Source organism: Gallus gallus, chromosome 2 (genome assembly GCF_016699485.2).
Source record: "Gallus gallus isolate bGalGal1 chromosome 2, bGalGal1.mat.broiler.GRCg7b, whole genome shotgun sequence".
Classification (NCBI taxonomy): Eukaryota; Metazoa; Chordata; class Aves; order Galliformes; family Phasianidae; genus Gallus; species Gallus gallus.
Genome location: NC_052533.1, coordinates 73,856,242 through 73,881,877, shown reverse-complemented (window position 1 = coordinate 73,881,877; position 25,636 = coordinate 73,856,242). Strand labels below are relative to the sequence as shown.

Sequence of the window (25,636 nt, the reverse complement as noted above, 5' to 3'; positions counted from 1 at the left end):
CCTTAATGAGACAGTTCAGACAACATTACCTTGAAGCTGCCCAATTCTTTCCTTTCCTTGGCCATCTTATACCTACAAGAACAAGCTCCAGAGCCTCTTAGCTGGACAAACACAAAACCTGTCCTTAAGAGTTCATTTGTTTCCAAGTCCCACACTCCTGGAGGTGAAAATTAGGTTATGGTTTAGCCCATTTGGATGCATACCTAACCAAGACTGATCAATAAATTCAAGTAAGTGTCTCCTTCCACACAACAAGTAAAGATTGTTCTGTTGCAGTGACTAAGGAAACATTGAATTCACCTTGCTTCTCTGACTCCAGAGCAGCACTTTAGACAGCAGGCTTTCTCTCTCCTCTCTGCTAACTTCAAAAAAATATATTTCTCTGCTCATTTCACAATGGCTGCAAATGAGAAAAAGGATCTTACAGAGATGTCATGGGAAGTAATTGTTTAATTTAGCTACTTTTCAATAACTGTATTAGAAGGTGTTTGCAGTCCTAGTTCTGTATGGATCATAAATTTCAGAAGACAATATCAAAGGCATTTGAAAACACCACATTGCTAACTCTGTATCTTTAACCTCTCAGATTATAAAAAAGACAAGTAGTGACTAATAAACACCAGAGATATGTTTCCTTTTCTTTTTCCACAGTTAGCAGTCGGTAGTAAATTCAAGTAGATGACACACTGGTTTAATGGAAAAGAAAGAAAAAATAAGAGTGAAGTACTTACTTCCACAATTTCTGTATGGACAGAACACCCTCTAATTTGATTTATATTCCAGAAGAATAATAGAAGAAAAATGTAAAATGCCCTTTCTGATACAAAAAAAAAAAAAAAAAAAAAAAAAAAAATTGGCGGAGGAAAAAAGAAAAAAAGGGTCTAGACGATACTATAGCAACAGCAGAAATGATACAGTATTTTTGCTGCTTCTAAGAAAAAAAAAAAAAAAAGTACTATTTTGAAGCAGCTGGCCAGAGCTGGCAGTTGAACTCAATTATTACTCTGTCAGGTGCCATCTGATAAATTCTATACTGTACGAGAGAAGATAAATACAGTAGCTCATGCAAATCATAAAAGAAAGTAATCTCACCAAGCAGACAAACAAATACATGGTATTATCCTTCCTGGAAAGGATTACAAGTAATGAAAAAGATGGTATCTTAGTTAATGTAAAGTCCACATTGTTTTCTATGTCCATCTACAGGAGACCTGTTTTTTCCACACTGCTTAGCAAGTGCTCTGGGGAGATAATAATAAGGCTGTTTGAGATTTCTACCAGGGTTGAACAATGTGCAACATGTGTGCTACACACGTAGCATTTACTTCAGATTATCAAATGCAGCTGCATCAGATATTGGAAAAACACAAAATATCCAGAAGTGAAGCAGTAGCCTCAGTCTTTCAGTGTAGCTGCTGCCAGCTAGGCCCCAACTCACTGAGAAAATTACTACAGATTTGTAGTTTCTGCTAGGCCATGTTGTAAATTAACATTCTCAATCATTCTGGGATGCAGCATGATTTCTTTTGAAAACTAAGAGAAATCAGAAGAAGGACTTTAAAGTCTCTTCTGCAAATTAAGAAGCCAATCTTATCATTAAGGTATTGGGGTTTTGTTTGTTTGTTTGTTTTAAGCACATAAATGTTTTTCTCATCATTGTTTTCTAGAATATTCTTTTTAGTTCATCTGAATAATTTCACTGCTTGGGGCTTCTCTTCAGACACTGCTCCACAGCCAAACAGATCTTTGGTCTCTCTGGTAAACAGACTCCATTTTCTGTATCTTACCCTAAGATGCCATAAACATTCTGTTTTACCCTCACAGGTTCTTCTTTTGCTTCAGGGACTTCAGATGCTACAAATTGATTGTGTTTCTGGCATGAGGACAAGTAAGCGCGACTTGCCCTTCCTGTGGCTCAAGTTCTTGAAGTTTTCTGTTCAACAATGCTCTCATCTCTCCACAAGAACTCTTAACTCTCCATGAAAATACAGATTTCTGGAAAAAGACAGCTTGACTTCATAATCAGTGCAAAAGAAAACATACCCTCTGTAGAGCAAACAAAAGCGATGACGGAGCCTTTATTTGAGAAATAGACGCTATAGGAAAATATATCAAAGAGAAATTAACTCACTCCTCCCAGTAACAGCTTGGAGAACTGTTTGGAGAACCCCCCAGGCTCCAAGCAGTCACGTGCTCATGTATTGGTTCAGGCTGTGACCGTGGAATTGCACTACATTCCACCCCTTCACAGCATGAACCAATGACCAAGAAGGTAGGGGGTGAGCTCCTGCAGTTTGGAGACTCAAAACAAAATGCACGCCACGACGCATGTACGATACCCGCCGCAATGTAGAATGTTAAGACAATAAAGGCAATTACTGTCAGTCTTTTCCGTGGTTCTGTTGGGCCAGTACTCGATGTTCTTTCTCAAGGCATATTTTCTTCAAGGACCAGTAGCAATTCTGATTCATGCTTGCCAGTTCCCAGAAGTTCAGCAGTGCACCACAGGGTGTCATGATGTTTCCTGATGGATACTGGAGCATGCTGTACTGACACTGCTCCTGCTGGCTGTCCTGTGAATTTATAACCTCAAAGGGAGTAAAACAGATGTTTAATAGGTACGAGGAGGGGGAGATCTGCCCTCCACGGTAAGATACAGGCTGTATTTCCGTCTTGAGTCAACACCTCCAACTGTATTGAGGCATGTCTTTGTCTTTGATAGCACACCCTTTGGCCTAATATCTGTGGCTGAATCACTATATCAGGTACCAAAGGGGGGGGGGGGGCGGGGGGGGGGGGTTCTAATTTGCCACACGAACATGATTAATGTCCCCTTTGCAATGAAAACTGGGGTGTCAACTACTACCTTTGCTGGCCATGCACGGATTACTGGAGGGTTTACTGATCCCCCAACCTCTAACAATCTCCCCCAAGGTGCAAGGAGACCACACCATTTTGGTTCTGCTTGCACCTTCCAAAGCCATTTTGCCTTGTGCCACCCGGGCTGTAGGTTCTCAGGGGCAGGGAGCAGAAGATTATTCATGGTGCCAACTTGTGGCTTGAGCGAGGTGTCCTTGCCTGTAATTTGTATCCTAAGTGGGGAGGCCCAAGTTGTCTGCAACATGCTTAAAGCACTGGGTCTGCCATCTCTTGGTCTCTCATTCAAATCTCACAGGGTTTCATAAAGCCTCTTGGTCCACTCCCGCAAGGACTGTGAATCTGACTTCTCAGAGCAGCCTTCCAGATCCCATTATATTTTTCTATTAGGCCTGCTCCCATTGGGCAGGTGAAACCACCATTTGATGCTGTTGTCTTCAGCCCATTTTTGCACAGTTGCACCTGTGAAATGTGTACCTTGGTCACTCCAGGTGACCTCAGGAGTCCTGTAGGACATCATCAACCTAGTTAGAGCTTTGATGGTATAGGCTTGTTTTGCCTTTGCTACAGGATAGGCTTGCATCAATCCACTCACTGTATCAACACAAGTTAGGGCATATCTGTCCCCCTCAGATCAAGGAAGGGGACCTATATAATCGATTTGCCATTGCTGTAATGGGTTATGTCCTCTAGTGAAATGGGCCATGGTTCCCTCAGAGATCTTGGTCTCATTCGCGAGCAAGCGTCACATGACATGCCTGGACAATATCTGGTAACTGTATGGGCAGCCCCCATGCTTTAGCTGCTGCCCACGTGGTTTTCTGTCCTGCATGTCATAATTTCTGATGCAGCCAGTGGGCTGTGTCTTCTGCTGATGTACTTCCTAGCCATCGGACTTGAGCCAGTGTGTCAGCTTCATCATTGCCTGGTGACTACAAGGATTGATGTCCAGAGATGTGTTATGCTCATGCAATCCTGTGCCTAACCACGTTCCATATCTCAACCCACATATCTTTGTCCCAGATAGGTTGGGCATGGATCTTCCAATCCTGAGTGGCCCACTGTGCTATCCAGAGTGTGAGCCCTTGGCAGACTGCCCAACTATCTGTGCAGATGTTCAGTGCGCTGTTGCCAGGCTCTTGAGTTATCACCATCCACACAGCTCATAGCTCAGCCCACTTGGCTACTTTGTTCATCCCCTTCTTCAAACCATATTGTTTCAGTCAAGGGATGGTATGCAACAGCTTGCCACCTACTTGGATTCATTCTGCTGGATCCATCTGTGTACCAGGCATCTTCTGGAATAGGGTATTTCCCCTCCTGTACAGGACTCTTCTCTGGGCAAGTAACCACTATTTCTTCAGGTGTCTCACTGTGATATGTTACTGGCCCAAGTATTTTTTGGAGTTCTTCCTTCAGTGGAGATGATGACAGGCAGCTTCTCTGACAAAGGTAGGTGACCCAACATGCTACTGTTTGTGATTGGGCCAGCCTGGTCTTAAGAACGTGAGTTAGGCCTTTTATCCAACCCTGAATTGGTGAAGTTGTTTTAACAATAACCTCTGCAGTCTGAGTTATTGGTTCTACCACCTGCAGTGCAGAATAGGTAGCCAGTAAATGCTTTTCAACCATACTGTATCTCTCTTCTGCTCCACGCCAAATCTGTGACCAGAACCCAATTGGGATTCGAACAGAACTCTGGCGCTGCCACAGCCCCCATCCAAACCCTTCTTGGGTTACATGCACATCTAGTTTGGCTGGAAGGGTTGGATCAAATATACCCAGCGCCTGGGCCTGTTTAACAGCTATTTTTGCTTCCTGGAAGGCTTCTTGTTCCATTCTACCCCAATCCTGAACTTGGCCTTTTTTTTTGTTAATCGATACAGAGGTTTCAGAAGTTGTGCTAAGTGGAGTATAAAGGATCACCAGGATCCTAATATACCCCAAAACTCCTGTAACTGCTTCGGTTTCATGGGAACCGGGAACGCTTGGATCTTATCTATGATTGCACTGGGTAACACCTAAGTCTTACCTGACCAGACAACACCCAGGATTTTAACTGATATCCCATCCTTTTTCCTGTAAATAAGTAATTAATGGTACTGTTCTCTGTAATGCCTTGATTGAGTCAGATGTTAGCATCAAGTCATTGATGTAGTGGTACATGTTGACAGTAGATGGTTTGTTCCAATTTGCCAAGTCACGTGCCACCAAATTATGACAAAAAGTAGGTGAATGCACATATCCCTGAGGTAGGACTTGAAAAGTCCACTGCCTGCCCTCCCATGTGAATGCGAACTTGTCTTGAGATTCCTTAGCAATTGGAATGCTGAAAAATGCATTTGCTAGATCCAGAATGCAGTGGTATGTCTCCATTTCTCTACTTAATGTATCCATGAGGGAAGTGATGTTGGGTACAGCTGCATGGATCGGCGGTATGACTTTATTAAATTCTCTGTAGTCTACTGTCATTCGCCACGTACCATGTGACTTTCTGACTGGCCATATGGGGAAGTTATATAGGCTGTGTGCAGGTCTAATGATCCTACTCTCTCCAGCTCCTGCACAGTCTTGGTAACTTTTTCTTGCCTACCCGGGAGCCTATACTGCTTTGTATTTGTGATCTGGCGCAGTTGTGGCAAATAGGTTCAATTTTTGCATGACCCCTTATAATTGCCTGCACCTCCCATATACTAGTACATCTTTCCCTTAATCTGAACTCTCCTAGAGCGGTTTGGAGAGTCAGAACATACAGGATATCAATCTGGAACTGGGGCAATAGACACCTTGTACTCCTGGGGTGATAGACATCCAACCCCCAGTTTCAACCATGTTTGGGTTACAGGGATCATCTGCCCCCCAAACCCACCTGTCATTGCCTCAGTGCCCAAAAATTGGTTTGGGTCCATATATGGACCATATATGACTGATGTTTCTGCCCTAGTATCTCCTAGTGCCATAACCCACTGCACATTTTTTCAGGACCAATGAATCATTAGTTCAACATAGGGTCTCCAGTCTCCTCTAGAGACCCCAGTCTCGGGGAAATTTGGCTCCCCTGTCACACCATCAGCACTGCAATCCCTAGGTCTTTTTCCTCTGATGGCTCAACTGTGGCTGCCCAGGTCACCTGAGGAGGTTTACATTTTTTTGATGGGACTATGAAGTCTTCTAGATTCCACGTGTTTTGTGGAATCTGTTCTATGAGTCTAACTCTTTCTCTTTCAGGGGAGCACTGGAATCTCTGTCTGTCTGGTAACTGTTTCCATAGTTGTAGTAAGACCTGATTAGGCTGTCCATCGATCTTTTGAAATTGAACCACTGTAATCAGGTCACTGAACATTTGTTTTCTTGAGACCCTGATGGGTCCAGATTGAATTACCTTAGGGGCAGGTCTCCTAGGTCGTGGTGGTGGATAGATCTCTGAGTTTTCCACCACCATTCAAACATTGTGCCTGGCCTGTAGGTGCTCTGTCTCCCCCGGATCTGCCACCAACTGGGTGGCCTGTTGTATTATGGCCTCTGAGGCCACTAGGGGATTCAGTATGGATACCAAAGTACCATACTGATGTGGTGGAGCTTGCTGCAGGATAAGATCCCTCATTCCTACTGAAAATTTCATCAAGTCTGGGCTCTCAAAATTCTTCTCACAGATTGCCTCTTTCATGCCTAATTCTCAAACGTAGTTTTGCAAGTCCTCCGTAGAGGACCATAGGCCAGTATTTAATGATATGTCACTGTTATTTGTCCATGTTATACAGCATGTGGCCGTTAACCATTCAATCAATGAATGATTTTCTTCATTATGTTGGACAGCTGCATATAGTCTTTGCCTGAGGGCAGGGTGAGTGGTAATGAATGCCAGTTTTGAAATTTCTGGTCCATTCACCACAATGCTTTCTGCCCTCATGTCATATAATCGGAGCAGCCCTGTCGGCACGCTCTCTCTTGGTTTTTATCTAAACCACTGTACTAGATCCATTAATTCAGATGCCGTGTATGGGCGAACTGTTACATGAAGCGTGCTCTGGGCAGGGGGTCACTGGTCAGGGGGCACCCCACTGGCCTATCCTGTGTTTTTTTTCTTTTTTTGAGTTACAACTGGATGGATCTCAAAGGGATCTAGCCCTAATGGAGCCTCAAGATCCAACCTTTTAGTGCTTTCATTTACAAAGTCCAGTTTATGTGGATTCTCTTGTACAGGGTCCCTGGTAATTTCTAGAGAGATATTCCGAATCTTCTGTACAGGAATGATGGGATTAGGTTTTTTCCCTATCAAAACAGTGACCTGTCTTTCCAGTTCTTCAACATGGTCACACAATAGTTGATTTTCATCAGTGAGAGCTGCTTCAGTTATATTTAGCCGGTTCAAGGCCATCAGCAGTGGCCATGCCACCATGGAGGCAGATAACCGTTTTCTCGAGTAGTGAGTACATTTTTGCTAAGACTATTGGAATACTCAGACAGGCGGGCTGGGGACTCCTGGACATTTCCTCCATCCTGCAGGGGGCCCCATTTTTCAATGATAGAAGCAATCCTGTGATATGGGGATCCTAGGAATCCCAGGATGTGCCCTGGCAAAACTTCACTTATGGGGCTAGACCTTCCCCATCCAAACCATCCCATGATATTATTCAGAAATGCTATGGTAATTATTTTAGGAGGCTTATAATTGGGTACTTTAAAGATATTTGGCTGCCTGGCTCGCCAAAATGTAGAGCAAAAAAAGGCAATGACAGAGCCTTTATTTGAGAAACACGTGCTATAGGAAAAGATATCAAAGAGGAACTAACTCACCCCTCCCAGTAACAGTTTGGAGAAATGGGCAAGATGAGGAATGCAGCCTTCTCTCATTCGTACTGTCACGCCACGGGAGAAAAGGGTGGGGGGAAATGGGGACCACGCAGACTCAGATTGCACACACGCTCCCAGGAGCATCGCTCAGACAGAAATGGTGGCCCCAGCCACCCCCTACTCCACGCAGTCAGGTGTTTATGTATTAGTTCAGACTGTGACCTTGGAATTCCACTACGCACTCAGAGAGAAAGGCTTTAAACCTTTAGGAACTTCAGGAAGACAATTTTAACCATTCTCTTCTCCTGTGATAGCAGCAAAGGAGGCCTGCCTAGTATTCACATATGCTTAGAGAAGACATTATCGTCCAAGGTGACAAGTAACAAGCAGAACCCATATTATATTGTCACACTGGGTATTTTTTTGTTTTGTGATATGACGAAAAATTGTGCATAAAACGGTGCATAAAACTATTTTGATCATTTTGCCCACTTCATTATTCAAATTCACTCATGCATTTTTAAAGATTATTCTTTTCCTATTTTCATTCATGACACATTATTTCAGAATAAAATCAGTCTTTTCTGTTTTTTTTTTTTTTTTTTTTAAATACAAACAGAACATCATTTTGTAACTTACTGTTCCTTATACTGAAATTTTCCTCGGAAAATGGTTATTCTGTACATGCATAGCCTTCAAATAAGCAAAATAAATACTTATTAGATGTGATGCTTTCCTATGTTAAGACTGTTAAAGCACTATGCTAAAGATTTAGACATGGATTTTAAATCTGTGAAATCACTACGGAACTCCACAGAACTCAGCAGGTTATTTTAGAAAACAGCAAATGAAAAAGTAAACAATAACCGAAAGTAAGACTCCTGAACAGAATATAAAGGCAAAATTTAGGTTGAAGGGGACTTTTGTGACCTCTCTCTTGTTTCAAGAGACTGCAAAGTAGGTAGAGCAGCCTAGGACTGCCTGTCTCCAGGCTGTAGTGTTGACCTGGGTCATGCCAAACCAGGTGCGGAACTCTGAGTGAGCTGTATGTGTGAGAAGTATTCAAAAGGAGTTTGAAGACAAACAGTCCTATTCTAAGGAATTTAAAACTATAACAGATGAGAAGTAGATGAGACAGGATGAAAAGCAACTTAAGAAAGGTAAGTCATAAAAAATGAGGACAAGTAGAAGTTTTGAACAAGATTCTGAGGGAGCATAAAGACAAAAGCAAATTTGAGAATTCAGGCTTAAGGTGTGGCAAAGATAACAGAGATGCTAATCTAGGAATGGATGATAGAGATAAACCAAGAGCATTCGAGGGCTACCTGGACATAAGGCATAAGAATATAAGAAAGATTGAAAGCAAAATAAAATTATGTACAACCTTAGGCATGTAGTTCATCTCTTGATTCAAGTATTTTTTATTTTTTTCCATTTCTGAGATTTCAATTAGGCAACATCAAAGACACTACAGGACACACAAAAAGGCTTCAAAAGGAAAAGTAGTACTGCAGTCTGTCAGAGCTACCTGACAAGGGAAAGTTCAATAATCCTTTACTGCACTTGAGCAATGAGAAGTGAAAAATATAAGCTTAGAATATAAGTAATGTAAAGAAATAGGTATGTGCCTGAAAGGAAATCTCAAATTCATCATGCTAGGCTTTCAAAGACAAACTTTAAACAAAATGGAGGGAGCTGAAAATACCTATTCATTCTGCTTGTGAGAAAAACGAATCTCTCATGCCTTCAGGCAGTAGAGAGTTATGTGGTCTTTTGAACGGAAAAAGTGCAAACTGTAGAGGATCAGAATGAATAAATGTTAAGATGCCAGTCTGACAGGGCTTCTGGGAATCTACTCAATAACAATATTTTTGAGATGCTTCACATAGAAATGGTGTATTTGTTATAGTTATTTACACCCACAAAGTAAGCTAATAAAAATGAAAGGATGTGTTTATGCATGAAAGAACAAAGATGGACCAAAAAGAAATATCTGCATGAGATCACATAAAAGGTGTACCAGTCACTTTCAGGTAAGCAGAAAAAAAGCAAACAAACAAACCAAAAATACCTGACAACTTTTAATTGGACCAGACTGTTTAAAAAGGTTAATGTTTTCCACTTAGTATCTTTCAAGCACTGAAAGATTGGCCTGATTAGTAGGGCTCTTTCTCTCAATTTATGGAAAGACTTGAAATGCAAGAGTCATTGAGTCCTTATTGCAAGAAGAAGCCTCTTTACCATGAAAAGGCAGAGGCAAGTAATCCAGTGGAGGAAGTTTTCTACCATTATGGCTGTTGCAGTTAGGACAAGGGTAGCATCCAATACCTGAAAATGAGATTTAAACATCTGAAGAAAACTTCATCAGGAATCCCTGGTGTCAGCTCTGCTGCAAAGATTCCTGCTTATTGGATAACAGAGTAGCTGTGAAGAAGCCACAGAAAAGGTCAGTATGATGAAGAAGTTAATATCAACAGATCTCATCTCCACTGCAAAAATTCTTCCTCTTCTATTGGCAGGAGTTCCAGTAAAAAGAAAAAAATATATAAATAAATAAAAATAAAAGAGACTTTTGGCCTAGACAGAGTACACCTTAGGGTTGAGATCCACCTTGATATGCAAATATATATTGGCCTGATGAGCCAAAATTAAGCATATGATAGCTATAATCTCCAGGATCTAATGTATTACTCATAGCATCCTAAAATGATTTATAAATACTGATTATTAGGTCTAAGCTTGTAATCTTCAAGAGTAAGGTACCCATTGCACAAGCAGCTTACAATATATAAAATAAAGCTGCTTATAGTATATGCTGATTGAAAGAACTTGTACAAAAGGCCAACAAGACCACATATCCTCTAAGATCAAATTAAGTTCCACACCTCTCTAACTCAAACCCAGAGAAAGAAAGAAATCAACTTCATAATGTGACAAACTGTAAAATTAACTATACATTCTTAGAAAAAGAAAAAAGATAAGAAGACATCAAGTAGCTGACTCTAATTGACACCCTTACTGCAATAACCTGCAATAATACTTCAAGAACAGGAAAAAGAACAGGTTTAACCATGCTCTTCTTTTCTTGTATCATATCCAGGGGAAAAAAAAAAAAAAAAAAAAAAAGACTTCAATCTCTTCCTTAAATGACACTTTCACTGCTTTATTGAATTCTTTATTTCATATCTTTTATCCTTTCCTTTCTGCTTTTTTTAATCAATTTCTAAAATTACTCAGCAAAATTGCACGTCAACTATACAGAACTTCCTTTCACTGAGTGAGATACATGGGAGATAGGAACTTAAAAGGCCAGTCATTACAGGGAGTTCATAAACTAAGTTTTCCTGCGGACAAAATATGTTCAGCAGACTTACAGCAAGGATGGGGCAAAACTGCATTCAAACTATCCATTTAAAATATGTTTCTTCAACTGATCAAAGCCTATCTTTGTTCCAAATATAATGTTCTCCAATGCATGATCTATTAAGGGATTAACCAAAATGGAGCAAAGAACTTGGACTTTTAATGTACCTACAGCTAAAACAGAAACAGAAATTAAAAATCAGTAGTTAATACACAAACATGAGGAAGTATAAAAACATAGTCAAAACCATGGAGGAGCGGAAGGCAAAATCTCTGCAAGACCAATGATTGTTCCATCCTAGGCAGCAGTGGAGGCCAAGGCTCCTCCACTTGAATGGTAACTGCTGGGCATGCAGGGTTTCAGCAGGAATCTGTATCTCAGTAAGCACTGTAACCTTCTAGCTAAGAGGTAAGCCTTATTAGTCAATAAATAACTGATGAGTATACATAAATACAGTAAAATCCTGTTTGCCAGTCCCTGGGGATGGTAATAGATGTTCAAATAGAAGTGACATAACAGAGGAAGGGTTACAGAAAGTAAAAATACAGCTTGATTAGCTATCTATCAGTGTAAGTTTGCTGATACTGAAGGTTTTAAACTAAGAAAGTGAAGATGGCCTTCAGGTTTCATAAAGGATAAACAACTTTGCTACAGAAGAAAATCAGTTTTAATATTTTAAGCTTGAATGTTGATAAACATTGAAACATAAGCTGCTTGTGTAGCAGCATCGGGAGATGACAGAGAAAAGATCACCAGCAATCAACAAAGATTCAATAGACAGGCTGAAAGGCTTAAGACAGCATCTACAAACCAGTTTGTATGGAATTTAGTTTCTAGTTCTTCTTTTCCTCAACACAGTAATGCCACAATGTCAAGGATCCTCAGCAGACAAAAGCCAATTCTATTTAAGGGCTAAAATATTTAGATTATAGATGTCACAAACATTCTTGGGTATTTATTAATATTTTCCAAAAGACATAAATCTGAATCTTCAAGTTTCAAATTTGGAGGGAGTTGCATATCAAATCACATTAATTTGAGAGCTTTAATTTTAATGAACAAAATAAAGTCATGAACAAAACATTTGCATGCTTTATTTTAATACAGGAGTCCATTGATAAAACCACTTTTCTTTCACATGGTCTGAAATACAAATACGCTGCACAAGAAACACCCAAGTTTTTGAGCTTTTACAAAATTAGGAAAAATAGTATCCTATTTATAAAAGCAAATTTAAAGCTATGTGTTGCAATTAAGGCTAATGTAAGTAAGTACATGCACACAAGACACACATTGCATAACGCATCCATTAAAACAAGCCACATGTACAGGGATGATCTTCAGTTTTGTTCTGCAGGGTAGTCACAATGTATTAAAATATAATAAGCTCCAAAATGAATAGAGCAAGTGTTCATTATAAAGTAATGTGCACTAATTATCACACAATGGTTGTGTGGAGTAAACTCATTGCATTTCAAGAACATGATTCCTTTTTTGTTTTAACATACATGGGGGCCCTCCCAGTCTCAGTGCAGAGCTAGGAAACAGGCAGACATCTTCACATGCCATAATATATCCAAACAAACACTACTGTAATGTGGTAATACAAACCAGACTGACTTCTGTAACACAGTGAGCATTAACAGCTTTGGGAAACCAGTTCTTGCCCAACTTCATATAGTCTGAAACTGGCTCAGGCTCATTAGTCTTCAAGTCACAATGCAAGGCTTACGAAGACAAAGCTTTTCCTGATGGAATTGCTTGAGAGATATTTACAAATCTGCTGAATTGGTTTCTAGGAAGCTTCTTTTCAAACACGTGTAAAAAGAAACATGCCTCTTTTCTATTCATCTGCCACAGCCAAAGAAAAGTTATCCAAATAAAGGGGCCTTGTCTATCCTTCCACAAATCCAGCCTGCTGCTTCCATACATTAGACACAAAATTTGCCAAATCTTCATATAAAGTGACATCTGGCAGAATATTAGCCCAGAAAGAAATATATAAACAAAAAAGCAGCAACTTGTTGGATGCATCATCTTAAATTCTCCACGATGCTACCTAAGTTCTCTAGGTCCTGCTTCTCCCACAAAACACATACAACTACAGTCACCTAGTTAAGAGACCAAGAGGTCTCCTATGTTATGTTTTCCACCTCCAGCATAAAACGTGGTTGGTATTAGAGTGTTGCTGTCATTCTGGCTGGACTTGAGGAACACAGTGGTCTTCCTCAGTCCTATATCCCTACAGCAGGATCACCAAGAACATTCCTGTCCTAGCAGCAAGCCAAGATGTGGCTGCCAGCCACAGGACCTGCTCCCCCCACACAACATGTACAGTCTCGCCCCATGCCAATGGCCTGCTCAGCCAGCACTGGGGAAGAGGCTGCCACTGCTGAAGGCCACCTCATCTGCAGAGGGACAGGGAGGACAGGGCCGCCTCCTACTGCCCACACCGTACCCTGTACCAGCCTTGGGCACCCCACAAACCTCACATGTAGCATAGCTGGCTTGAGAATATGCAGAGCAGCAAATAAATCCAGCCTGTGTAGGGAACACTACACCTAGCGTGAATCGATTGTATCATGAACACTTTACGGACTTTATCTGACAGTGAGAGAAGCTCAACCAGCTAGAAATGTTGAGCATCACTTGAAAACATGCTTTTGCTTACAGATTGCCTTACTGCTTCCCATAACTATATAGAGGGGTTTCTAATGAGAAGCTCCACTGGATTTCAAAATGAAACAAATGAGTATAACAACAAACCCTACACTTCTTTCGCAGCTTTCTCAAAACAGTCTAAGGTGCTTCACAATTTAAAGCAGAAAAAGAAAAAACATTCAGACAAACAAACAAACAAACAAAAGAATAAAACAACTCATGGCAAAGCAAAAACCATGCTGCAAAATGAACTGATTATTTTATACTTTCTGCTATGCAAATACAAAAATATTTAAGATCTCTCTAGACTGAATAGGCAAGATAGTAACTCTAAGCTCAAATTCCCTAATACGAATGCAAGAAATCATGCTCTAATGAATGGCAAATATATAATAAATATTCTTCATCAGCAAAGTGTGTAGAAATTGCATATAATAAACGATGTGTAGAATTTTTTTACGACTCCAAAAGAAGGCATATTATTTATTAGAAAGAACAAAATGTAAAACATAAAAGAAATTGTGATTGAGGACCGTAATCCAGATGTAAATTAGTTTCCTTTTTATTTTTAAATATTGGCACTTCCCATAGGCAGTTAATAGCTGCCACGCTACGATGCTGTTCATATGCCCTAGTTTTATTTCAACTCTCCTGAAAGCCAACATTTTACACTTGGAAGAGTCAGCAGTTCCCTGGTGCTAATACTATATATCAGCATTAAAAATACCTTCTTACAGCCAAATGAAATCTTTTTCACTACTGAAAAAACTAAAGGAGCTACTTTCCTTTTAGCCAAGACTTTTTTCCTTCAAATATATGCAATAACATGCATATGCACTCCAACACCCTCAGAATTCATAGCCATGATTTTTCTGTCCTGTCACCATTACTGAACTATTAAAATTGCTGTTAATTGCAGAAAGGCTCTCTACTAAAGGAGCACTTACACTTTACGAATAGTATATGATTCACTGGGACAGGGTCTCAGACTTGGTCCTGAATATCCCAAACACATGCCTGACTACTACGGAAATGGTCTCTGCATTGCTAATGTTTTATTTTTTTTTTTTTTAATTATTATTATTATTATTTTCTTCTATCAGTTTGAATATGACTAATAGCACAACATGACAGAGAGTTTGAAACCAAATCCTAGCTAGATAACCACTAGCCCAAATTCCAAATATTACCTTAAGCCTCATTTTAACAACTACCCTAGAAACTATACTTGCAAAGAAAGGAAAGAACAAAACTCTTTAATGTAAGCAAGGCATAATTATTGATTGTAAAAGGCATTTGATATCTTATGGCCAAAAAGATTTTCATTCATGGCTCTCCCACCGTATGACATGTGAATTAAACAGAATTCAAATCCAAATGTAAAACTAACTCTTGTGTAACAATATATTAGTCATTAGATTAAGTGATCTAATCATAGAATATTATTCAAAATAAATCATTTAATGTAAATGTGCATTTCCTTAATTACATCTGTGAAAATAAGCAGATGGGTCAAAGAATAGCTCATTGCAGATAATTTGATCAAGTACTTTAATATGCTTTTAAACGGTACCAAGCTGGTTTTCATTCTTCTGTATCCTCTCAAAGAATATAGGGGTGTTTGCATATCTATACATGAATCCATAAATGTGGCTGTAAGGTCTCAATAATTATTAATTAAGAGACAACACAGTGCATTGTACACTGTGAAATGCCAAAAAAGGTAGCCAGGAAATTGTTTCCCACAGGAATACAGCAAGAGGATAAGACATGATGGGCAGGCAGTATTTACACCCCCTACACCTAGATATGTAATTTGGTTCAAGCTACTTGTTATCACCAGCAGGGAGGGCAGGCTTCACCACACAAGCTCAAACACCTAAGCAGAAGACCCCATCACAAACCATGCAGAACCTGAAGCCAATTTGCAATGACAGGTCCCCTGCACCCCGTGAAGGGAGAGCTGGATGAGGACGTGGCAGACATGTTCTGCCGCTGACAGACTTCTTGAGCAACAGGCCCCACCATTGGATTCCTATCTGCTACACTGACACAGTGTGACTGATCCCTCTTGGAAACTACTGTAAAGGATCAGTCTGTGTAGTGACTGTGTAGTAAAACACCGCTGGATAAATTTGCTGTATATGACATACTATGCCCATTTTTTGTGAGTCTCAAACAACAGTCCATTTTGTATCACAAACTGCCCAGCATCACAGTTTTCAAATAAAACTGGCTAATTAGTCCCTATTACTTAAATTACCATCATAAAAGAAAAAAAAAAAAAAAAAAACCTAATACCTTTTCTTGATTCCTACTTCTTCAATTATCTGACAAGCCTTGAAGGTCTAAACCAACCACAGTGGGTTTTAAAATGAAGCTATCTCAACACGAAACAAAAAAAACTTATCACCCCCTACAGTCCCAAGGTAGAAATGCAACCAGAACCTGAGCTGGTTTGGGTACTTTTAATACAACACTGCATAAACACCCTTTAAAAGTTGTCCATGTAAGCACTAATTAAATTGTACTGAAACTTAGGCAAAGTGGAGTCGGGATGGGAAATATACCTGTGACCTAAATACATGCCACCTTGCAAGAATATTTGTTTAAAAGAAGCAAGCAGGTTACAAAAGAATGGGGAGTCAGGAGTCAGGCTTTTAATTTAAAAAACAAAACAAAACAAAAAAACAACTCAGGAAACTGTTAAAAATATTTTCAGCATACAAGAACTGCAGATGTGCAAACATCACCAAATTGTTTATCCCTTACATATAGAGCCAAAAAATAATAATAATGGTACACTGCTCAAAGCATCTTAACATCAGCAGTTTGTCTCTGATTTTGGAGGAAAAACAATACTTACTCTGTCAGCCTACTTTCTCCCTTAAGGGAGACATGCTTTTTTGGCTCCCACTTGAGGAGCTTCTTAAAAATTCTATGCCAATTCCTGAATTGAACTTCTAGATTTCATGCAACTTTTTTTTGCTGGAAATGGAAAGCAAAACTGTGTTTATAATGGAAACTGACTAAAAGAGTAATGAACACACTAACACTGCAGCATTAGGATTTAAAATGTTCCTCTAAAACAATACTGCACAGTGCTTGTTCTGTAGTTATCATGTCAGCATTCGTTTTACACATTACTGAGTGCTGTTCATTTTATACATTACTGAGTGCTTCAGGGACTTGTCTAAGATTGCCTATCAGGTAAGTCATGATACCAAAGCACCACATCCTGATTTATCACTGGACTATACTCTCTTTAAACTCGAACACTGCTGACCAAGGAAAAGGTTTTCTATTGTAATCTCAGAACAAATACCAGTGAGACTTATGTACTGGATTACATAAATCTTTACAGGCAATTTTGAGTTTTCCACATTATTTATGCTTATGACCTTTGCATATATACCTCTTTCTTCCGGAAGAAGATGAACTGAATCTCCTCTATGAATAGAATCTGTTTACATTGATTTTTTTTTTCCTTTTTCCCCTCTGTATTTCCTCCCTTTCTGTCATATCAGCTGCCACCTTTATTTTACATTGCCTACAAGCAAGCTGTGCCACAATTGGTCATGATGGCCGATTTAGCTCAGGCCTGCATTTCAGACAGATCTTCCAGAGCTAACTAGCTGTTATCTGTCTGAGCAGGAGCTCATGTTCATCTGCATGGAAAAGATGACTCACTGGTATTTAGCTGGTTTGATTCAATCTGATAGCATTGATAATTTTCAGCACTACTTGCTGTAACAAAACTGTAGTTCTTAACTGGAACAGGAGCTTCCAGACACGGCACAGAATCTTTCATACCCTTCAAATTGCATTTATCAGATTGAGATCTCAGCTGAAGTCTTCCACACAATCATGTTTAAAACAAACAACTCACATTTCAAAGGTGTTTATTTCTAGATGTTGGCAAATTCCAAGTCTTATCAAAAACAGTAAATAAAGTAAAGTAGGCTTAAGAGACAAAATTATTGTTCTTAAATGATTTTGTGATTACATTCAGACTTTCACAAACAGACTGTTTTCTGAAGGGTATCATGTAAATGTTACACATCATAGGGAAGTCAGTACTAGTGCAAGAACAGTTGTATCTCTGGCACGCACGCACACTCACACATTTTGGATGTTGAAGACACTTCTCTCAAGTTGTTGTATAACACTACTTGTGTTCACCAGAACTGGTTCCTAAGCACTAGCACAGCATGCATGAACAGAGGCAATGAGTTAGAGGCTCTGCATTGCAGGGCAAAAACACTATACAACGATATTTAGGAAGCAAAGAATTAAACTGCCTTGGGAATTAAACTGGCTAAAGTATAAAAACTTCTGCTGGTGTTTTATCTTACTAGCAGGGTCAGCACTCTGATCCTGGTGAAGCTTTATGGGATTCTTAGTACAGAAGTGGACAGAATTTAATTTTGAACCTCATCTGGAAATGGTTCAGTCAGCAACACAGTGCCCCCTAAGCCATGGTTATGTACTGGATCTACTGCTCTAAGGAAGGGGTGATGTCTGAGACACTGCCTTTTCTAGAGGGAGCACATAAGAGAGTGGGTTACAGTTTTTTCTTTTTTGTTTTCTTTTTCTTTTTCTTTTTTTTTTTTTCCCTGCTGTTTGTATTTCAAGTAGAGATGAACTAAAATTGTCTACTGAATTCCTTAGGTAGGATTACTAGTAATTTTAACTAGATACAGAAGGAAACTACTACACTGCTTCCATAGGTTCACATCTAATAAAAGAACCACACCTTACTTTGCATTAGCTAGCTATAGTGTACCCTGTCTTCTTTAGAAAAGTCTGAAATTAAATATGCTGTGAAAAGCAGGTGACTAGTGAGGGAAGCCTTCAGGTTATTTCCATAAATCAGACTCCTTACCTACAAAGCTGAGCAACACACCAAACATATGCTAAACTTCAAATTAATATTTCCCCTGAAGGTAAACATTTACTATTATTCAGGAGGAGCACAACTATTGCAGAAGGAAGGCTTCAGTGTTTTTACACAACTGTATGTGGTTGACTGCAGTACAGGAGTAAAGCTCTGGAAACACAGGAGCTATGGTCAGTGTCTTGGAACAAAAAATAAAAGCTGATTTTATCATCTGTGCTAACCTGAAGTCATAATTTTACTTGTGTTCTCCCTCATATGTCTTTTGATCATGAAAAACTAACAGGGTATCGATGCTCATGAAACTGGATTTCTCCCAAGCCCTAATCTGAATGATGAACTACATTAAAACATAAGAAATGCTCATACTGCTTTACAAATACATGCAGGGGTATACATTTGCCACATCTCATTGGCTTCTATACCCTCTTCACTCTGTATCTGGCTACTCACATACACAGAACAGACTCTCACATGCAAACACACATATACACAAATACACAGACGTACAGGACTACTTTGGCTTCAAAGATTCATGCTATGGAAGGCACACTGAGCTTATAGAAAGCTCCTAGCTTGCAGAAACACTCAGTTCCAGACCACTGGCAGTGCAATTGGGGAAAACGTTGTGTGAACAAAAGGCACACGGTGGTTTCTGTTCACTAATAAGGATACCATGGGGGTGGACTGGGAGGAGATGAAGAGGAGATTCATTTCTGGCTGTGTATTATTTACAGTGCCCTTTACACAAAGTAAAGTTGGGTCACTGCTTAAGCTTTAACAAACAGCTCGAGGTACATCTGCAAGAAGACTTTCCTGCTGCAATTTCAGCCCTCAGTTATCACACAATATTACAGATATAGGGAAAAAAAAAAAAAGAAAAAAAGAAAAAAGAAAAAATCTGAAATTGCTATTCACATATCAAGTTCTTCACGTACAGTCTCACATGGCATGCTTTCTGAGCAGTAAGGCACACAGATGTGAGTTGAGCTAAAGAATCTGCCCGCGATCACCATGCAATCCCATCTGTACGTCACCCCTGAAGTTAAACGGCAGAACGGCAGGTACTACGGACACGGACACACAAACACACACAGCACGGCTGCCTCTCTCTACCTGTATTTCGCCAGGTCCCCTTCCAGCCGTCTTGGAGAAACGCGATTCTAACGCACCACAGGGGTAAAGCGTACGTACCGGCGGTAACTTCAAGACAGACACACCGCAGGTCGCGGACCCCCGCCGAGATAGCGTTATCGCACCTCACGCTTTGCGCTGCCGCGCAGCCCGCCGCCTCCGCACCCCGCGCTCCTTCAGCCCTCCCCGCCGCGGTGAGTGCCCACCGCAGGCCGCCCGCCCTCAGGACGCGCGGGGACTTCCGCGGCTCCCGCCGCCCTCGGGGAGCACCCGGCCCCGGCTGCGCGGCCCCGGAGCCGCCGCTCGGCAGCGCGGGGCCCGGCTCATCGGTGCGCCGCCTCCCTCGCTCTCTCCCGCCCCGCTCCGCCGTCCCTGCCCGCCGCACGTACCGGTACGAGGGGCGCAGCGCCGCGCGGCTTCGCCCGGCATCGGCGCGGCTGCCCGGAGCGAAGCGCCCTTCGTGCCGGAGCGCCGAGCCCACGCAGGGCGGGGAGGGCCGGGCCGGCAGATGGGGCGGGAGTGCACGGAGGGAGCGCGCGGCTCGGCCCCGGCGTGGCAATAAATCCTCGTATTTCTGTGCAAAGTCGTCACAGGCTGCTAAACATTCGGCTGCCGCCTCGTCCGTCAGCGAGCCACATGGCCTCGCAGGCTGCGGGACTCGGGGGGAGGGATGTCCTCTAACCTTCTCTCCAGCCCTGTCTGAGCGCGGAGGTTCCCTCTCATCCACCTCCAGGTCAGCTCCACGCGTGTCGGGATTCCCTGCCCTTCAGCACTCACATCGCTGCCCCTATAAGCTGGCAGATAATTTGTATCCTTCTGGGCTGGGCTGGATCAGGGCAGGATGTCTGAGGCAAAAGTCAGTCCAAAATCTGGAGCTCATGTAACAGCTTTACTCCAAACCTACCTTATTTGGAATTAAGATTGATTGCATTCTCCTGATTGAGGTTTTCAGTCATGGAGTAAACACGTGTCCGACCCTGATTATCCAACCTGCTACGGCAGTGCATTAAAAATGTAATTAACATGTAAGAGAAAGCCCTGGCACGTTCCCGCCTGGCAGAGAGGAGCCCTGCTTCCAGCCAGCAGGACGAGCGCTCTGTGCGTGCTCAGCTGCCACAGCCCTGGCAGAGAGAAAGGTCACCGGAATCAGCAGGGGAAAGGAGCATCCCGAGTGCAAAGTGGCAGCGCCCAACGTGTGAATGGTCGGGACAAGAGAAGAAGGGCTGAAAAGAGCAATTTTATCATGTTAAATAACTGGAACAGAAACTGTTACACCAGATCAGATAGAAGGCACAAGACTACACTCTGATTGCTTAAATCAAAGATGGGATAAAATCCAGTGCTGGATTTAGGGAACTTTTCAAACAAAAACACTCTTAGCTGCTCAGCATTATATACATGAAACATAATTTTGCAAGCAGGGCTGGGACTGAAGGCAAGAGGCAGACAAGTGTTTGAATGGGGAGAGGTAAGCCCCGAAAAGGAGCAAAAAAGAAATTGCTTCCATTTGCTATTTATACATCCTCTGGCTTGCAACTGCAGCATGTATGAATCAATGCTTTAATACACAGTCTTCTTAATGTTCTCTCTCATGTCACTTGTTTTTGATTTTGCATAGCTCCCAGCTCAGGTCTCGTGATCTGGGGGATGGGTTGCCTTCATTCTTCTGTGTTACCTCACCATGAGGGAAGCAACTTCCACATGTCTTTGCCAGGGAAGTGGTTAGATTAGTAACACTGGAGGAAAAGGATGGGAAAAATGAGAACCCTGAGAAAGTCCATACAATTTAACTTGAATTCAGACCAAGGCACCCTCCAAAAATGCCCTCTTCACTGCCTCGAGAGAGAAAACTGGAACCTTTCAGCCTACCAGCCATTTGCTGAAATACTGCTGACATGGAACAACCCAGGGTGAGGGATGAAAACAAAACATTTTGTTTTAGGTCTTTTTCAGCAATTATCAGCAAATAAGGCAGAACTATGAATATGCACCAGATACTGAGAGCATAGCTCACAACTCATTTGTTTCTGCAATAAGCAGGATGACAAGCAGAGGGAAGCCTTGATGCTCCAGAAAAGCACTTCAACAGTGAGAATTTACGCAGTTCTTTCTTCTTGTGTATGTGTACATATATGTATAATAAATGTATACATACACATCCGTATCTAGGTATTTCAAAGATTTCTCACAGGGAGGAGCAAAGAACATCAGCATAAAGAAATTACGAGCAGTACTGCAGGATAATTTGATACAAAATGGCCAGAGATATTCTGAACAGCTTAAAATTTCTGTGTCATTTCAAGGAAGCAGCTGACACTTTGAAAAAAAAAAAAAAACACAAACAACAACAACAACAAAAAACCCTTAATGAACTCTGACACTTCTCCCAAGCCAGTATCTTAAGACTAAATATAAAGGTTTGGTGTTCTTAATGTTAGATAACTTACTTTATTGGTATGAGTGTTAGAATCTACATTTGGCATAGGAAAAGTGCTCTGTGAACTACAAAATGAAATTAATGTCTGGAGTTGCAGCAGCAACTCTGAAAAAAATCCAGGGAAATTTGAATATAACACATGGAGTCAGTATTGACATAGGTTCACCTAAGGAGTCAGTGGACTCACAATTTTAGCCATATAGCAAAACAGAAACTTTGTAGACTGCATTCATAAAGTTCCTTCCCCAGAACTGAGAGCTTGTGGCAGTAGTTACTGAGTTAGGTGGGTGGCAAGGGAAGTGGGTATCTAAATACCTTCAAGCACGTGGATTTTTACATGTTTTGGAGAAATAAAGAAATGTAGATGAACTAGTTATAAAGTAGAACATATAGCTGTACTACAAGCTAACAAGTTTCTACAGATTTAAAAAGAAAAAAAGTGAGCTTTTGCTGGTGTTTAAATTATCTTTGTTAGATAAGAAGCTCCAGTTAATCATTTATAGGATATGCCTGCAAAACCAATCTCTCTTTGTTGGTGGCTTAATATGCTAAACAAGTATTGATCATCTTGCAGGTAACTGCTAGAAACTGATCATTCAGCTAACATTCAACCAGTTATAAAAAGACTTGGTGATTCATTAATAAATCAGGTAATGAAAAAATCCTGGTCTTGTATAGATAACAAATTTTCTGTACCCTAGGTACATTAAGAATGTTCATTTGCAATTATATTGCAATAATGTTACCAAGTTCAGCCCAACTCTTTCTCCTAGGCACGTGTATTCTAATAGCTGCAGTCAAGAAAAATTAGCACAGCTGCTGCCAAGAAACTCCTTTCACACACCCAGAACAGTTATACCAGTAGTTCTCACGTTCTTGTTCTGAGGCATCAGGAATACCCCTGCTAGACCCACCTCCAACAGAAACTTTTCAGTCCTACAAAAGCAGTTATGTACTTCCTGTCTTTTTCCTACAGTGAAAGGGCTATATATATATATATATATATATATTCTCCCAGTGCGTGCCATCAACTTTATAATGCATGCAAAGGAATAGCACCACCCCTGAAAACAAATATCAGTTAACACTGGCTGTGTAATTGCTTGTTGTTTTTTCTTTTTGATTAAATTACATCATTATTTTTGTTCTCAGCTGCAGTGTGTAAGAATCAGTCACAGTAAAATGTCTGAAAACAGTGACACTCTCACATCGCTTTTTCTCTTCCTATTTAATAAACACTTCTGATTCAAACAGATCTACTAACAGATATTCTTACAAGTACCACTGCATGAAGAGAGAAATTTTCATAAGTTTGTATGTGCTTTACTATGATAGGTCTCTAGAAACGATAATCTAAAATTATCTCAATGACTGCAATTAACAGTTAGTCCTAAAGAGCATAAAAACAAAAGTTGTCAAGGAAGATATATAAATTAATGTATATCTTTTGATGAACCATCACAATCTAACAATAATTGACTTGCCATATCACCGCTATTTCTATGTGAAAGAGGACCTAAGAGTAATAAAATATAAAAATACCACAAACAAGACTAAATTTGAAATCAAATACATCACAGAATATTGCTGCTTTTCTATCTTTGCATTTCTTAACAAAAATCATGTCCAAATTGATTATAGCAGTCAACATTTTCATTTTTATCCAAACATAATTTTCTGATATAAAATGATGGGACAGAAATTTTTAACTTTGTTGAGTGGGTGAACACAAAACTGAGCCATCTTTATGTTCTGCAGAGATCTCAGATCATGCCTGCTTTATATTATGACTTAATTTTTTAATCTGGTAATGCACACAAGTATTCAGAGGGAATAGGGCTAAAACAATTCAATTTATCCGTGGTCTATGAATATTCTTTAAGCCATATATTTCCTTTGAAATACTGAAATGGCTGATTAGGAAAACTAGATTTTTTAAAACAGGTTAGCAAATGCTAAACAATACTAATCACAGAGGGAATGGCAATGCTGCTGATACTGCCTTGGCTCCTTCTACACTAAGCATCACTGGAGTATTTTCTAATAAAACAACAACAGCTGTTCCTAGATATATGATGCCAATAACTGTTGCCAGTCACAGAAAACTTACAATAATACAGTCATTTGCCTTTAGTATTGCATGAAATGACAGGTAAAACATACTGACAGAACTTGGAGGAAACAACATAATACCTGGCATTTTGCTACCTGTTACCATAAAATTCCAAGCTAATCAGTCCCTCCCCGAATGCAGAAAAGTGCAGATGGTACATAAAGAGCATCAAGAACAGTGCAGTGATTCAGCCCCAAGTCTCAGCCTCATAACACCATGGGAAATAGAAGAAAGAAGATCCAGCTAAAGACATTGAAATGATTGACTCAGACATCAATAGACCTTTCTGCCCACATGTGGAATTTCACATTAATGTACATACAATGGACACCATTCAACCATCAAGCTTGCTTAATTGGAATGTTTCCCAGGAAACCAACATAACCATCATAACTCCATAACAGTGTGCACAGCAATGACCACTGTAAAATGGGATGCTCCCTGATAACTATATAAGGATGTGCAATAGACAATATATCTGTAAGTTTAAACCTGTTAAGAAAACCACTCTTAAGTCTTTTAAAACTAATAAAGGCAAAAAAAAATCATTTTTCATTCACAGGCCAATATTAAATTCTCACAGATTATGGTTCGTTCTGGGTTGTTGCAAATGGTAACTTCTATACCTTATTTTTTATGTAATGTATGAGCTGATTACAAGCATGTCTGATTTCAAATTATGAATATTATATTTGGTTGAATTTGGTAGCTTTTACAACTATCCTTCTCAGCTACAACAGATTTTTTAAGAAAATTTTACTTAAAAGTAGGGAAATACTTATAGGCAAAATCTCCTGGGACAGCCTGAAGACAGATTTTCTTTTTATTTCTGGGACATGTTATATATTTCTTATCTTTACTGAGATAAAGACATTTCTTCTCTTAGACTCTACATTCAGTAGGCTCAGAGAAGATAAAAAAAGGAGAATTCTAAAATCAGAACTTTAAAAATGAGAATTCTAAAATGTTACCATTTGATGGTGAGATTACTGTTGAAGTGAGAACATCCCTTCCATTGAAACCATGACGCTGAAATACCCTAGAGTTGAGTAAAGCAAAAATTGGAAAATTTTCTTTTATGTAGAAGATTCTATAGGATGTTGGAGTCCTTACTTTATTTATTTATTTATTTTCCACTTCTTACAAATAAGAAAATGCAGTCTGATTTTCCTTTGCTCAGTATACCAATGCTTCCTATAAAAATCTACAGGATCATCAACATCTCCAAAATGTAAAACACCATTCATGGAATCACTGAGTTAAGAAAGATCCTTTGGAGATCATTTAGTCCAAGAACTATTGCTCACAGCCATGTCCAGCCCAACTCTGAATGTCACCAAGGATGGAAACTCCAAAACC

The 25,636-nt window shown here is 40.2% G+C and overlaps 1 protein-coding gene across 13 annotated transcripts in view; it reads right to left on the bottom strand.

Moving 5' to 3' along the window:
* CDH18 (cadherin 18) overlaps window positions 1-20,831 on the bottom strand; it is a 256,820-nt gene extending 235,989 nt beyond the window's left edge. For 7 of the 13 annotated variants that reach the window (XM_015282214.4, XM_015282215.4, XM_015282216.4 and 4 more), the window contains exon 1: window positions 20,117-20,219. The gene's annotated coding sequence lies outside the window, so the exon portion shown is untranslated. Of the gene's footprint in view, window positions 1-20,116; window positions 20,220-20,409 lie in introns of those variants that run through there. The other 6 variants (XM_046934446.1, XM_046934453.1, XM_046934455.1 and 3 more) reach the window with 3 other exon arrangements.
* Between the last annotated feature and the right edge of the window lie 4,805 nt (window positions 20,832-25,636).